Genomic DNA, 14,789 nt, shown 5'->3' with positions numbered 1-14,789 from the left:
GGCCTTTGGAAGAGATGTTCCCACTAGGCTGTAAGAGCACTGTGCAGAGCGAGTTGTTTCTTAGCTTCCCAAAGAGCTGGAAGCAAGATGCTGTGGGGCCCAACTCGCCCTTTGGAAAGAAGCCTACACGTTGTGCCTTTCATCTCTAGGGCAAAGTAGCACACCCAGAGCAGAAGTCCTACTTCAGCCAGATCAGGCCTGCAAAGAAACTGCGTTTCACAGGCCTTTGGAAGAGATGTTCCCGGTAGGCTGTAAGAGCACTGTGCAGAGCGAGTGGTTTCTTAGCTTCCCAAAGAGCTGGAAGCAAGATGCTGTGGGGCCCAACTCGCCCTTTGGAAAGAAGCCTGCACGTTGTGCCTTTCAGCTCTAGGGCAAAGTAGCACACCCAGAGCAGAAGTCCTACTTCAGCCAGATCAGGCCTGCAAAGAGACTGCGTTTCACAGGCCTTTGGAAGAGATGTTCCCACTAGGCTGTAAGAGCACTGTGCAGAGCGAGTGGTTTCTTAGCTTCCCAAAGAGCTGGAAGCAAGATGCTGTGGGGCCCAACTCGCCCTTTGGAAAGAAGCCTGCACGTTGTGCCTTTCAGCTCTAGGGCAAAGTAGCACACCCAGAGCAGAAGTCCTACTTCAGCCAGATCAGGCCTGCAAAGAAACTGCGTTTCACAGGCCTTTGGAAGACATGTTCCCGGTAGGCTGTAAGAGCACTGTGCAGAGCGAGTTGTTTCTTAGCTTCCCAAAGAGCTGGAAGCAAGATGCTGTGGGGCCCAACTCGCCCTTTGGAAAGAAGCCTGCACGTTGTGCCTTTCAGCTCTAGGGCAAAGTAGCACACCCAGAGCAGAAGTCCTACTTCAGCCAGATCAGGCCTGCAAAGAAACTGCGTTTCACAGGCCTTTGGAAGAGATGTTCCCACTAGGCTGTAAGAGCACTGTGCAGAGCGAGTTGTTTCTTAGCTTCCCAAAGAGCTGGAAGCAAGATGCTGTGGGGCCCAACTTGCCCTTTGGAAAGAAGCCTGCACGTTGTGCCTTTCAGCTCTAGGGCAAAGTAGCACACCCAGAGCAGAAGTCCTACTTCAGCCAGATCAGGCCTGCAAAGAAACTGCGTTTCACAGGCCTTTGGAAGAGATGTTCCCACTAGGCTGTAAGAGCACTGTGCAGAGCGAGTTGTTTCTTAGCTTCCCAAAGAGCTGGAAGCAAGATGCTGTGGGGCCCAACTCGCCCTTTGGAAAGAAGCCTGCACGTTGTGCCTTTCATCTCTAGGGCAAAGTAGCACACCCAGAGCAGAAGTCCTACTTCAGCCAGATCAGGCCTGCAAAGAAACTGCGTTTCACAGGCCTTTGGAAGAGATGTTCCCACTAGGCTGTAAGAGCACTGTGCAGAGCGAGTTGTTTCTTAGCTTCCCAAAGAGCTGGAAGCAAGATGCTGTGGGGCCCAACTCGCCCTTTGGAAAGAAGCCTGCACGTTGTGCCTTTCAGCTCTAGGGCAAAGTAGCACACCCAGAGCAGAAGTCCTACTTCAGCCAGATCAGGCCTGCAAAGAAACTGCGTTTCACAGGCCTTTGGAAGAGATGTTCCCACTAGGCTGTAAGAGCACTGTGCAGAGCGAGTTGTTTCTTAGCTTCCCAAAGAGCTGGAAGCAAGATGCTGTGGGGCCCAACTCGCCCTTTGGAAAGAAGCCTGCACGTTGTGCCTTTCAGCTCTAGGGCAAAGTAGCACACCCAGAGCAGAAGTCCTACTTCAGCCAGATCAGGCCTGCAAAGAAACTGCGTTTCACAGGCCTTTGGAAGAGATGTTCCCGGTAGGCTGTAAGAGCACTGTGCAGAGCGAGTTGTTTCTTAGCTTCCCAAAGAGCTGGAAGCAAGATGCTGTGGGGCCCAACTCGCCCTTTGGAAAGAAGCCTGCACGTTGTGCCTTTCAGCTCTAGGGCAAAGTAGCACACCCAGAGCAGAAGTCCTACTTCAGCCAGATCAGGCCTGCAAAGAAACTGCGTTTCACAGGCCTTTGGAAGAGATGTTCCCACTAGGCTGTAAGAGCACTGTGCAGAGCGAGTTGTTTCTTAGCTTCCCAAAGAGCTGGAAGCAAGATGCTGTGGGGCCCAACTCGCCCTTTGGAAAGAAGCCTGCACGTTGTGCCTTTCAGCTCTAGGGCAAAGTAGCACACCCAGAGCAGAAGTCCTACTTCAGCCAGATCAGGCCTGCAAAGAAACTGCGTTTCACAGGCCTATGGAAGAGATGTTCCCACTAGGCTGTAAGAGCACTGTGCAGAGCGAGTTGTTTCTTAGCTTCCCAAAGAGCTGGAAGCAAGATGCTGTGGGGCCCAACTCGCCCTTTGGAAAGAAGCCTGCACGTTGTGCCTTTCAGCTCTAGGGCAAAGTAGCACACCCAGAGCAGAAGTCCTACTTCAGCCAGATCAGGCCTGCAAAGAAACTGCGTTTCACAGGCCTTTGGAAGAGATGTTCCCACTAGGCTGTAAGAGCACTGTGCAGAGCGAGTTGTTTCTTAGCTTCCCAAAGAGCTGGAAGCAAGATGCTGTGGGGCCCAACTCGCCCTTTGGAAAGAAGCCTGCACGTTGTGCCTTTCAGCTCTAGGGCAAAGTAGCACACCCAGAGCAGAAGTCCTACTTCAGCCAGATCAGGCCTGCAAAGAAACTGCGTTTCACAGGCCTATGGAAGAGATGTTCCCACTAGGCTGTAAGAGCACTGTGCAGAGCGAGTTGTTTCTTAGCTTCCCAAAGAGCTGGAAGCAAGATGATGTGGGGCCCAACTCGCCCTTTGGAAAGAAGCCTGCACGTTGTGCCTTTCAGCTCTAGGGCAAAGTAGCACACCCAGAGCAGAAGTCCTACTTCAGCCAGATCAGGCCTGCAAAGAAACTGCGTTTCACAGGCCTTTGGAAGAGATGTTCCCGGTAGGCTGTAAGAGCACTGTGCAGAGCGAGTTGTTTCTTAGCTTCCCAAAGAGCTGGAAGCAAGATGCTGTGGGGCCCAACTCGCCCTTTGGAAAGAAGCCTGCACGTTGTGCCTTTCAGCTCTAGGGCAAAGTAGCACACCCAGAGCAGAAGTCCTACTTCAGCCAGATCAGGCCTGCAAAGAAACTGCGTTTCACAGGCCTTTGGAAGAGATGTTCCCACTAGGCTGTAAGAGCACTGTGCAGAGCGAGTTGTTTCTTAGCTTCCCAAAGAGCTGGAAGCAAGATGCTGTGGGGCCCAACTCGCCCTTTGGAAAGAAGCCTGCACGTTGTGCCTTTCAGCTCTAGGGCAAAGTAGCACACCCAGAGCAGAAGTCCTACTTCAGCCAGATCAGGCCTGCAAAGAAACTGCGTTTCACAGGCCTATGGAAGAGATGTTCCCACTAGGCTGTAAGAGCACTGTGCAGAGCGAGTTGTTTCTTAGCTTCCCAAAGAGCTGGAAGCAAGATGCTGTGGGGCCCAACTCGCCCTTTGGAAAGAAGCCTGCACGTTGTGCCTTTCAGCTCTAGGGCAAAGTAGCACACCCAGAGCAGAAGTCCTACTTCAGCCAGATCAGGCCTGCAAAGAAACTGCGTTTCACAGGCCTTTGGAAGAGATGTTCCCACTAGGCTGTAAGAGCACTATGCAGAGCGAGTTGTTTCTTAGCTTCCCAAAGAGCTGGAAGCAAGATGCTGTGGGGCCCAACTCGCCCTTTGGACAGAAGCCTGCACGTTGTGCCTTTCAGCTCTAGGGCAGAGTAGCACACCCAGAGCAGAAGTCCTACTTCAGCCAGATCAGGCCTGCAAAGAAACTGCGTTTCACAGGCCTTTGGAAGAGATGTTCCCACTAGGCTGTAAGAGCACTGTGCAGAGCGAGTTGTTTCTTAGCTTCCCAAAGAGCTGGAAGCAAGATGCTGTGGGGCCCAACTCGCCCTTTGGAAAGAAGCCTGCACGTTGTGCCTTTCAGCTCTAGGGCAAAGTAGCACACCCAGAGCAGAAGTCCTACTTCAGCCAGATCAGGCCTGCAAAGAAACTGCGTTTCACAGGCCTTTGGAAGAGATGTTCCCGGTAGGCTGAAAGAGCACTGTGCAGAGCGAGTTGTTTCTTAGCTTCCCAAAGAGCTGGAAGCAAGATGCTGTGGGGCCCAACTCGCCCTTTGGAAAGAAGCCTGCACGTTGTGCCTTTCAGCTCTAGGGCAAAGTAGCACACCCAGAGCAGAAGTCCTACTTCAGCCAGATCAGGCCTGCAAAGAAACTGCGTTTCACAGGCCTTTGGAAGAGATGTTCCCACTAGGCTGTAAGAGCACTGTGCAGAGCGAGTTGTTTCTTAGCTTCCCAAAGAGCTGGAAGCAAGATGCTGTGGGGCCCAACTCGCCCTTTGGAAAGAAGCCTGCACGTTGTGCCTTTCAGCTCTAGGGCAAAGTAGCACACCCAGAGCAGAAGTCCTACTTCAGCCAGATCAGGCCTGCAAAGAAACTGCGTTTCACAGGCCTATGGAAGAGATGTTCCCACTAGGCTGTAAGAGCACTGTGCAGAGCGAGTTGTTTCTTAGCTTCCCAAAGAGCTGGAAGCAAGATGCTGTGGGGCCCAACTCGCCCTTTGGAAAGAAGCCTGCACGTTGTGCCTTTCAGCTCTAGGGCAAAGTAGCACACCCAGAGCAGAAGTCCTACTTCAGCCAGATCAGGCCTGCAAAGAAACTGCGTTTCACAGGCCTTTGGAAGACATGTTCCCGCTAGGCTGTAAGAGCACTGTGCAGAGCGAGTTGTTTCTTAGCTTCCCAAAGAGCTGGAAGCAAGATGCTGTGGGGCCCAACTCGCCCTTTGGACAGAAGCCTGCACGTTGTGCCTTTCAGCTCTAGGGCAGAGTAGCACACCCAGAGCAGAAGTCCTACTTCAGCCAGATCAGGCCTGCAAAGAAACTGCGTTTCACAGGCCTTTGGAAGAGATGTTCCCACTAGGCTGTAAGAGCACTGTGCAGAGCGAGTTGTTTCTTAGCTTCCCAAAGAGCTGGAAGCAAGATGCTGTGGGGCCCAACTCGCCCTTTGGAAAGAAGCCTGCACGTTGTGCCTTTCAGCTCTAGGGCAAAGTAGCACACCCAGAGCAGAAGTCCTACTTCAGCCAGATCAGGCCTGCAAAGAAACTGCGTTTCACAGGCCTTTGGAAGAGATGTTCCCACTAGGCTGTAAGAGCACTGTGCAGAGCGAGTTGTTTCTTAGCTTCCCAAAGAGCTGGAAGCAAGATGCTGTGGGGCCCAACTCGCCCTTTGGAAAGAAGCCTGCACGTTGTGCCTTTCAGCTCTAGGGCAAAGTAGCACACCCAGAGCAGAAGTCCTACTTCAGCCAGATCAGGCCTGCAAAGAAACTGCGTTTCACAGGCCTTTGGAAGAGATGTTCCCGGTAGGCTGAAAGAGCACTGTGCAGAGCGAGTTGTTTCTTAGCTTCCCAAAGAGCTGGAAGCAAGATGCTGTGGGGCCCAACTCGCCCTTTGGAAAGAAGCCTGCACGTTGTGCCTTTCAGCTCTAGGGCAAAGTAGCACACCCAGAGCAGAAGTCCTACTTCAGCCAGATCAGGCCTGCAAAGAAACTGCGTTTCACAGGCCTTTGGAAGAGATGTTCCCACTAGGCTGTAAGAGCACTGTGCAGAGCGAGTTGTTTCTTAGCTTCCCAAAGAGCTGGAAGCAAGATGCTGTGGGGCCCAACTCGCCCTTTGGAAAGAAGCCTGCACGTTGTGCCTTTCAGCTCTAGGGCAAAGTAGCACACCCAGAGCAGAAGTCCTACTTCAGCCAGATCAGGCCTGCAAAGAAACTGCGTTTCACAGGCCTTTGGAAGAGATGTTCCCACTAGGCTGTAAGAGCACTGTGCAGAGCGAGTTGTTTCTTAGCTTCCCAAAGAGCTGGAAGCAAGATGCTGTGGGGCCCAACTCGCCCTTTGGAAAGAAGCCTGCACGTTGTGCCTTTCAGCTCTAGGGCAAAGTAGCACACCCAGAGCAGAAGTCCTACTTCAGCCAGATCAGGCCTGCAAAGAAACTGCGTTTCACAGGCCTTTGGAAGAGATGTTAGCACTAGGCTGTAAGAGCACTGTGCAGAGCGAGTTGTTTCTTAGCTTCCCAAAGAGCTGGAAGCAAGATGCTGTGGGGCCCAACTCGCCCTTTGGAAAGAAGCCTGCACGTTGTGCCTTTCAGCTCTAGGGCAAAGTAGCACACCCAGAGCAGAAGTCCTACTTCAGCCAGATCAGGCCTGCAAAGAAACTGCGTTTCACAGGCCTTTGGAAGAGATGTTCCCACTAGGCTGTAAGAGCACTGTGCAGAGCGAGTTGTTTCTTAGCTTCCCAAAGAGCTGGAAGCAAGATGCTGTGGGGCCCAACTCGCCCTTTGGAAAGAAGCCTACACGTTGTGCCTTTCAGCTCTAGGGCAAAGTAGCACACCCAGAGCAGAAGTCCTACTTCAGCCAGATCAGGCCTGCAAAGAAACTGCGTTTCACAGGCCTTTGGAAGAGATGTTCCCACTAGGCTGTAAGAGCACTGTGCAGAGCGAGTTGTTTCTTAGCTTCCCAAAGAGCTGGAAGCAAGATGCTGTGGGGCCCAACTCGTCCTTTGGAAAGAAGCCTGCACGTTGTGCCTTTCAGCTCTAGGGCAAAGTAGCACACCCAGAGCAGAAGTCCTACTTCAGCCAGATCAGGCCTGCAAAGAAACTGCGTTTCACAGGCCTTTGGAAGACATGTTCCCGGTAGGCTGTAAGAGCACTGTGCAGAGCGAGTTGTTTCTTAGCTTCCCAAAGAGCTGGAAGCAAGATGCTGTGGGGCCCAACTCGCCCTTTGGAAAGAAGCCTGCACGTTGTGCCTTTCAGCTCTAGGGCAAAGTAGCACACCCAGAGCAGAAGTCCTACTTCAGCCAGATCAGGCCTGCAAAGAAACTGCGTTTCACAGGCCTTTGGAAGACATGTTCCCGCTAGGCTGTAAGAGCACTGTGCAGAGCGAGTTGTTTATTAGCCTCCCAAAGAGCTAGAAGCAAGATGCTGTGGGGCCCAACTCGCCCTTTGGAAAGAAGCCTGCACGTTGTGCCTTTCAGCTCTAGGGCAAAGTCGCACACCCAGAGCAGAAGTCCTATTTCAGCCAGATCAGGCCTGCAAAGAAACTGCGTTTCACAGGCCTTTGGAAGAGATGTTCCCACTAGGCTGTAAGAGCACTGTGCAGAGCGAGTTGTTTCTTAGCTTCCCAAAGAGCTGGAAGCAAGATGCTGTGGGGCCCAACTCGCCCTTTGGAAAGAAGCCTACACGTTGTGCCTTTCATCTCTAGGGCAAAGTAGCACACCCAGAGCAGAAGTCCTACTTCAGCCAGATCAGGCCTGCAAAGAAACTGCGTTTCACAGGCCTTTGGAAGAGATGTTCCCGGTAGGCTGTAAGAGCACTTTGCAGAGCGAGTGGTTTCTTAGCTTCCCAAAGAGCTGGAAGCAAGATGCTGTGGGGCCCAACTCGCCCTTTGGAAAGAAGCCTGCACGTTGTGCCTTTCAGCTCTAGGGCAAAGTAGCACACCCAGAGCAGAAGTCCTACTTCAGCCAGATCAGGCCTGCAAAGAGACTGCGTTTCACAGGCCTTTGGAAGAGATGTTCCAACTAGGCTGTAAGAGCACTGTGCAGAGCGAGTGGTTTCTTAGCTTCCCAAAGAGCTGGAAGCAAGATGCTGTGGGGCCCAACTCGCCCTTTGGAAAGAAGCCTGCACGTTGTGCCTTTCAGCTCTAGGGCAAAGTAGCACACCCAGAGCAGAAGTCCTACTTCAGCCAGATCAGGCCTGCAAAGAAACTGCGTTTCACAGGCCTTTGGAAGAGATGTTCCCGGTAGGCTGTAAGAGCACTGTGCAGAGCGAGTTGTTTCTTAGCTTCCCAAAGAGCTGGAAGCAAGATGCTGTGGGGCCCAACTCGCCCTTTGGAAAGAAGCCTGCACGTTGTGCCTTTCAGCTCTAGGGCAAAGTAGCACACCCAGAGCAGAAGTCCTACTTCAGCCAGATCAGGCCTGCAAAGAAACTGCGTTTCACAGGCCTTTGGAAGAGATGTTCCCACTAGGCTGTAAGAGCACTGTGCAGAGCGAGTTGTTTCTTAGCTTCCCAAAGAGCTGGAAGCAAGATGCTGTGGGGCCCAACTCGCCCTTTGGAAAGAAGCCTGCACGTTGTGCCTTTCAGCTCTAGGGCAAAGTAGCACACCCAGAGCAGAAGTCCTACTTCAGCCAGATCAGGCCTGCAAAGAAACTGCGTTTCACAGGCCTATGGAAGAGATGTTCCCACTAGGCTGTAAGAGCACTGTGCAGAGCGAGTTGTTTCTTAGCTTCCCAAAGAGCTGGAAGCAAGATGCTGTGGGGCCCAACTCGCCCTTTGGAAAGAAGCCTGCACGTTGTGCCTTTCAGCTCTAGGGCAAAGTAGCACACCCAGAGCAGAAGTCCTACTTCAGCCAGATCAGGCCTGCAAAGAAACTGCGTTTCACAGGCCTTTGGAAGAGATGTTCCCACTAGGCTGTAAGAGCACTATGCAGAGCGAGTTGTTTCTTAGCTTCCCAAAGAGCTGGAAGCAAGATGCTGTGGGGCCCAACTCGCCCTTTGGACAGAAGCCTGCACGTTGTGCCTTTCAGCTCTAGGGCAGAGTAGCACACCCAGAGCAGAAGTCCTACTTCAGCCAGATCAGGCCTGCAAAGAAACTGCGTTTCACAGGCCTTTGGAAGAGATGTTCCCACTAGGCTGTAAGAGCACTGTGCAGAGCGAGTTGTTTCTTAGCTTCCCAAAGAGCTGGAAGCAAGATGCTGTGGGGCCCAACTCGCCCTTTGGAAAGAAGCCTGCACGTTGTGCCTTTCAGCTCTAGGGCAAAGTAGCACACCCAGAGCAGAAGTCCTACTTCAGCCAGATCAGGCCTGCAAAGAAACTGCGTTTCACAGGCCTTTGGAAGAGATGTTCCCGGTAGGCTGAAAGAGCACTGTGCAGAGCGAGTTGTTTCTTAGCTTCCCAAAGAGCTGGAAGCAAGATGCTGTGGGGCCCAACTCGCCCTTTGGAAAGAAGCCTGCACGTTGTGCCTTTCAGCTCTAGGGCAAAGTAGCACACCCAGAGCAGAAGTCCTACTTCAGCCAGATCAGGCCTGCAAAGAAACTGCGTTTCACAGGCCTTTGGAAGAGATGTTCCCACTAGGCTGTAAGAGCACTGTGCAGAGCGAGTTGTTTCTTAGCTTCCCAAAGAGCTGGAAGCAAGATGCTGTGGGGCCCAACTCGCCCTTTGGAAAGAAGCCTGCACGTTGTGCCTTTCAGCTCTAGGGCAAAGTAGCACACCCAGAGCAGAAGTCCTACTTCAGCCAGATCAGGCCTGCAAAGAAACTGCGTTTCACAGGCCTATGGAAGAGATGTTCCCACTAGGCTGTAAGAGCACTGTGCAGAGCGAGTTGTTTCTTAGCTTCCCAAAGAGCTGGAAGCAAGATGCTGTGGGGCCCAACTCGCCCTTTGGAAAGAAGCCTGCACGTTGTGCCTTTCAGCTCTAGGGCAAAGTAGCACACCCAGAGCAGAAGTCCTACTTCAGCCAGATCAGGCCTGCAAAGAAACTGCGTTTCACAGGCCTTTGGAAGACATGTTCCCGCTAGGCTGTAAGAGCACTGTGCAGAGCGAGTTGTTTCTTAGCTTCCCAAAGAGCTGGAAGCAAGATGCTGTGGGGCCCAACTCGCCCTTTGGACAGAAGCCTGCACGTTGTGCCTTTCAGCTCTAGGGCAGAGTAGCACACCCAGAGCAGAAGTCCTACTTCAGCCAGATCAGGCCTGCAAAGAAACTGCGTTTCACAGGCCTTTGGAAGAGATGTTCCCACTAGGCTGTAAGAGCACTGTGCAGAGCGAGTTGTTTCTTAGCTTCCCAAAGAGCTGGAAGCAAGATGCTGTGGGGCCCAACTCGCCCTTTGGAAAGAAGCCTGCACGTTGTGCCTTTCAGCTCTAGGGCAAAGTAGCACACCCAGAGCAGAAGTCCTACTTCAGCCAGATCAGGCCTGCAAAGAAACTGCGTTTCACAGGCCTTTGGAAGAGATGTTCCCACTAGGCTGTAAGAGCACTGTGCAGAGCGAGTTGTTTCTTAGCTTCCCAAAGAGCTGGAAGCAAGATGCTGTGGGGCCCAACTCGCCCTTTGGAAAGAAGCCTGCACGTTGTGCCTTTCAGCTCTAGGGCAAAGTAGCACACCCAGAGCAGAAGTCCTACTTCAGCCAGATCAGGCCTGCAAAGAAACTGCGTTTCACAGGCCTTTGGAAGAGATGTTCCCGGTAGGCTGAAAGAGCACTGTGCAGAGCGAGTTGTTTCTTAGCTTCCCAAAGAGCTGGAAGCAAGATGCTGTGGGGCCCAACTCGCCCTTTGGAAAGAAGCCTGCACGTTGTGCCTTTCAGCTCTAGGGCAAAGTAGCACACCCAGAGCAGAAGTCCTACTTCAGCCAGATCAGGCCTGCAAAGAAACTGCGTTTCACAGGCCTTTGGAAGAGATGTTCCCACTAGGCTGTAAGAGCACTGTGCAGAGCGAGTTGTTTCTTAGCTTCCCAAAGAGCTGGAAGCAAGATGCTGTGGGGCCCAACTCGCCCTTTGGAAAGAAGCCTGCACGTTGTGCCTTTCAGCTCTAGGGCAAAGTAGCACACCCAGAGCAGAAGTCCTACTTCAGCCAGATCAGGCCTGCAAAGAAACTGCGTTTCACAGGCCTTTGGAAGAGATGTTCCCACTAGGCTGTAAGAGCACTGTGCAGAGCGAGTTGTTTCTTAGCTTCCCAAAGAGCTGGAAGCAAGATGCTGTGGGGCCCAACTCGCCCTTTGGAAAGAAGCCTGCACGTTGTGCCTTTCAGCTCTAGGGCAAAGTAGCACACCCAGAGCAGAAGTCCTACTTCAGCCAGATCAGGCCTGCAAAGAAACTGCGTTTCACAGGCCTTTGGAAGAGATGTTAGCACTAGGCTGTAAGAGCACTGTGCAGAGCGAGTTGTTTCTTAGCTTCCCAAAGAGCTGGAAGCAAGATGCTGTGGGGCCCAACTCGCCCTTTGGAAAGAAGCCTGCACGTTGTGCCTTTCAGCTCTAGGGCAAAGTAGCACACCCAGAGCAGAAGTCCTACTTCAGCCAGATCAGGCCTGCAAAGAAACTGCGTTTCACAGGCCTTTGGAAGAGATGTTCCCACTAGGCTGTAAGAGCACTGTGCAGAGCGAGTTGTTTCTTAGCTTCCCAAAGAGCTGGAAGCAAGATGCTGTGGGGCCCAACTCGCCCTTTGGAAAGAAGCCTACACGTTGTGCCTTTCAGCTCTAGGGCAAAGTAGCACACCCAGAGCAGAAGTCCTACTTCAGCCAGATCAGGCCTGCAAAGAAACTGCGTTTCACAGGCCTTTGGAAGAGATGTTCCCACTAGGCTGTAAGAGCACTGTGCAGAGCGAGTTGTTTCTTAGCTTCCCAAAGAGCTGGAAGCAAGATGCTGTGGGGCCCAACTCGTCCTTTGGAAAGAAGCCTGCACGTTGTGCCTTTCAGCTCTAGGGCAAAGTAGCACACCCAGAGCAGAAGTCCTACTTCAGCCAGATCAGGCCTGCAAAGAAACTGCGTTTCACAGGCCTTTGGAAGACATGTTCCCGGTAGGCTGTAAGAGCACTGTGCAGAGCGAGTTGTTTCTTAGCTTCCCAAAGAGCTGGAAGCAAGATGCTGTGGGGCCCAACTCGCCCTTTGGAAAGAAGCCTGCACGTTGTGCCTTTCAGCTCTAGGGCAAAGTAGCACACCCAGAGCAGAAGTCCTACTTCAGCCAGATCAGGCCTGCAAAGAAACTGCGTTTCACAGGCCTTTGGAAGACATGTTCCCGCTAGGCTGTAAGAGCACTGTGCAGAGCGAGTTGTTTATTAGCCTCCCAAAGAGCTAGAAGCAAGATGCTGTGGGGCCCAACTCGCCCTTTGGAAAGAAGCCTGCACGTTGTGCCTTTCAGCTCTAGGGCAAAGTCGCACACCCAGAGCAGAAGTCCTATTTCAGCCAGATCAGGCCTGCAAAGAAACTGCGTTTCACAGGCCTTTGGAAGAGATGTTCCCACTAGGCTGTAAGAGCACTGTGCAGAGCGAGTTGTTTCTTAGCTTCCCAAAGAGCTGGAAGCAAGATGCTGTGGGGCCCAACTCGCCCTTTGGAAAGAAGCCTACACGTTGTGCCTTTCATCTCTAGGGCAAAGTAGCACACCCAGAGCAGAAGTCCTACTTCAGCCAGATCAGGCCTGCAAAGAAACTGCGTTTCACAGGCCTTTGGAAGAGATGTTCCCGGTAGGCTGTAAGAGCACTTTGCAGAGCGAGTGGTTTCTTAGCTTCCCAAAGAGCTGGAAGCAAGATGCTGTGGGGCCCAACTCGCCCTTTGGAAAGAAGCCTGCACGTTGTGCCTTTCAGCTCTAGGGCAAAGTAGCACACCCAGAGCAGAAGTCCTACTTCAGCCAGATCAGGCCTGCAAAGAGACTGCGTTTCACAGGCCTTTGGAAGAGATGTTCCAACTAGGCTGTAAGAGCACTGTGCAGAGCGAGTGGTTTCTTAGCTTCCCAAAGAGCTGGAAGCAAGATGCTGTGGGGCCCAACTCGCCCTTTGGAAAGAAGCCTGCACGTTGTGCCTTTCAGCTCTAGGGCAAAGTAGCACACCCAGAGCAGAAGTCCTACTTCAGCCAGATCAGGCCTGCAAAGAAACTGCGTTTCACAGGCCTTTGGAAGACATGTTCCCGGTAGGCTGTAAGAGCACTGTGCAGAGCGAGTTGTTTCTTAGCTTCCCAAAGAGCTGGAAGCAAGATGCTGTGGGGCCCAACTCGCCCTTTGGAAAGAAGCCTGCACGTTGTGCCTTTCAGCTCTAGGGCAAAGTAGCACACCCAGAGCAGAAGTCCTACTTCAGCCAGATCAGGCCTGCAAAGAAACTGCGTTTCACAGGCCTTTGGAAGAGATGTTCCCACTAGGCTGTAAGAGCACTGTGCAGAGCGAGTTGTTTCTTAGCTTCCCAAAGAGCTGGAAGCAAGATGCTGTGGGGCCCAACTTGCCCTTTGGAAAGAAGCCTGCACGTTGTGCCTTTCAGCTCTAGGGCAAAGTAGCACACCCAGAGCAGAAGTCCTACTTCAGCCAGATCAGGCCTGCAAAGAAACTGCGTTTCACAGGCCTTTGGAAGAGATGTTCCCACTAGGCTGTAAGAGCACTGTGCAGAGCGAGTTGTTTCTTAGCTTCCCAAAGAGCTGGAAGCAAGATGCTGTGGGGCCCAACTCGCCCTTTGGAAAGAAGCCTGCACGTTGTGCCTTTCATCTCTAGGGCAAAGTAGCACACCCAGAGCAGAAGTCCTACTTCAGCCAGATCAGGCCTGCAAAGAAACTGCGTTTCACAGGCCTTTGGAAGAGATGTTCCCACTAGGCTGTAAGAGCACTGTGCAGAGCGAGTTGTTTCTTAGCTTCCCAAAGAGCTGGAAGCAAGATGCTGTGGGGCCCAACTCGCCCTTTGGAAAGAAGCCTGCACGTTGTGCCTTTCAGCTCTAGGGCAAAGTAGCACACCCAGAGCAGAAGTCCTACTTCAGCCAGATCGGGCCTGCAAAGAAACTGCGTTTCACAGGCCTTTGGAAGAGATGTTCCCACTAGGCTGTAAGAGCACTGTGCAGAGCGAGTTGTTTCTTAGCTTCCCAAAGAGCTGGAAGCAAGATGCTGTGGGGCCCAACTCGCCCTTTGGAAAGAAGCCTGCACGTTGTGCCTTTCAGCTCTAGGGCAAAGTAGCACACCCAGAGCAGAAGTCCTACTTCAGCCAGATCAGGCCTGCAAAGAAACTGCGTTTCACAGGCCTTTGGAAGACATGTTCCCGGTAGGCTGTAAGAGCACTGTGCAGAGCGAGTTGTTTCTTAGCTTCCCAAAGAGCTGGAAGCAAGATGCTGTGGGGCCCAACTCGCCCTTTGGAAAGAAGCCTGCACGTTGTGCCTTTCAGCTCTAGGGCAAAGTAGCACACCCAGAGCAGAAGTCCTACTTCAGCCAGATCAGGCCTGCAAAGAAACTGCGTTTCACAGGCCTTTGGAAGACATGTTCCCGCTAGGCTGTAAGAGCACTGTGCAGAGCGAGTTGTTTCTTAGCTTCCCAAAGAGCTGGAAGCAAGATGCTGTGGGGCCCAACTCGCCCTTTGGACAGAAGCCTGCACGTTGTGCCTTTCAGCTCTAGGGCAGAGTAGCACACCCAGAGCAGAAGTCCTACTTCAGCCAGATCAGGCCTGCAAAGAAACTGCGTTTCACAGGCCTTTGGAAGAGATGTTCCCACTAGGCTGTAAGAGCACTGTGCAGAGCGAGTTGTTTCTTAGCTTCCCAAAGAGCTGGAAGCAAGATGCTGTGGGGCCCAACTCGCCCTTTGGAAAGAAGCCTGCACGTTGTGCCTTTCAGCTCTAGGGCAAAGTAGCACACCCAGAGCAGAAGTCCTACTTCAGCCAGATCAGGCCTGCAAAGAAACTGCGTTTCACAGGCCTTTGGAAGAGATGTTCCCACTAGGCTGTAAGAGCACTGTGCAGAGCGAGTTGTTTCTTAGCTTCCCAAAGAGCTGGAAGCAAGATGCTGTGGGGCCCAACTCGCCCTTTGGAAAGAAGCCTGCACGTTGTGCCTTTCAGCTCTAGGGCAAAGTAGCACACCCAGAGCAGAAGTCCTACTTCAGCCAGATCAGGCCTGCAAAGAAACTGCGTTTCACAGGCCTTTGGAAGAGATGTTCCCGGTAGGCTGAAAGAGCACTGTGCAGAGCGAGTTGTTTCTTAGCTTCCCAAAGAGCTGGAAGCAAGATGCTGTGGGGCCCAACTCGCCCTTTGGAAAGAAGCCTGCACGTTGTGCCTTTCAGCTCTAGGGCAAAGTAGCACACCCAGAGCAGAAGTCCTACTTCAGCCAGATCAGGCCTGCA

The sequence above is a fragment of the Equus caballus genome, chromosome 28 (genome assembly GCF_041296265.1).
Source record: "Equus caballus isolate H_3958 breed thoroughbred chromosome 28, TB-T2T, whole genome shotgun sequence".
NCBI lineage: Eukaryota > Metazoa > Chordata > Mammalia > Perissodactyla > Equidae > Equus > Equus caballus.
This window is presented reverse-complemented; position numbering follows the sequence as displayed.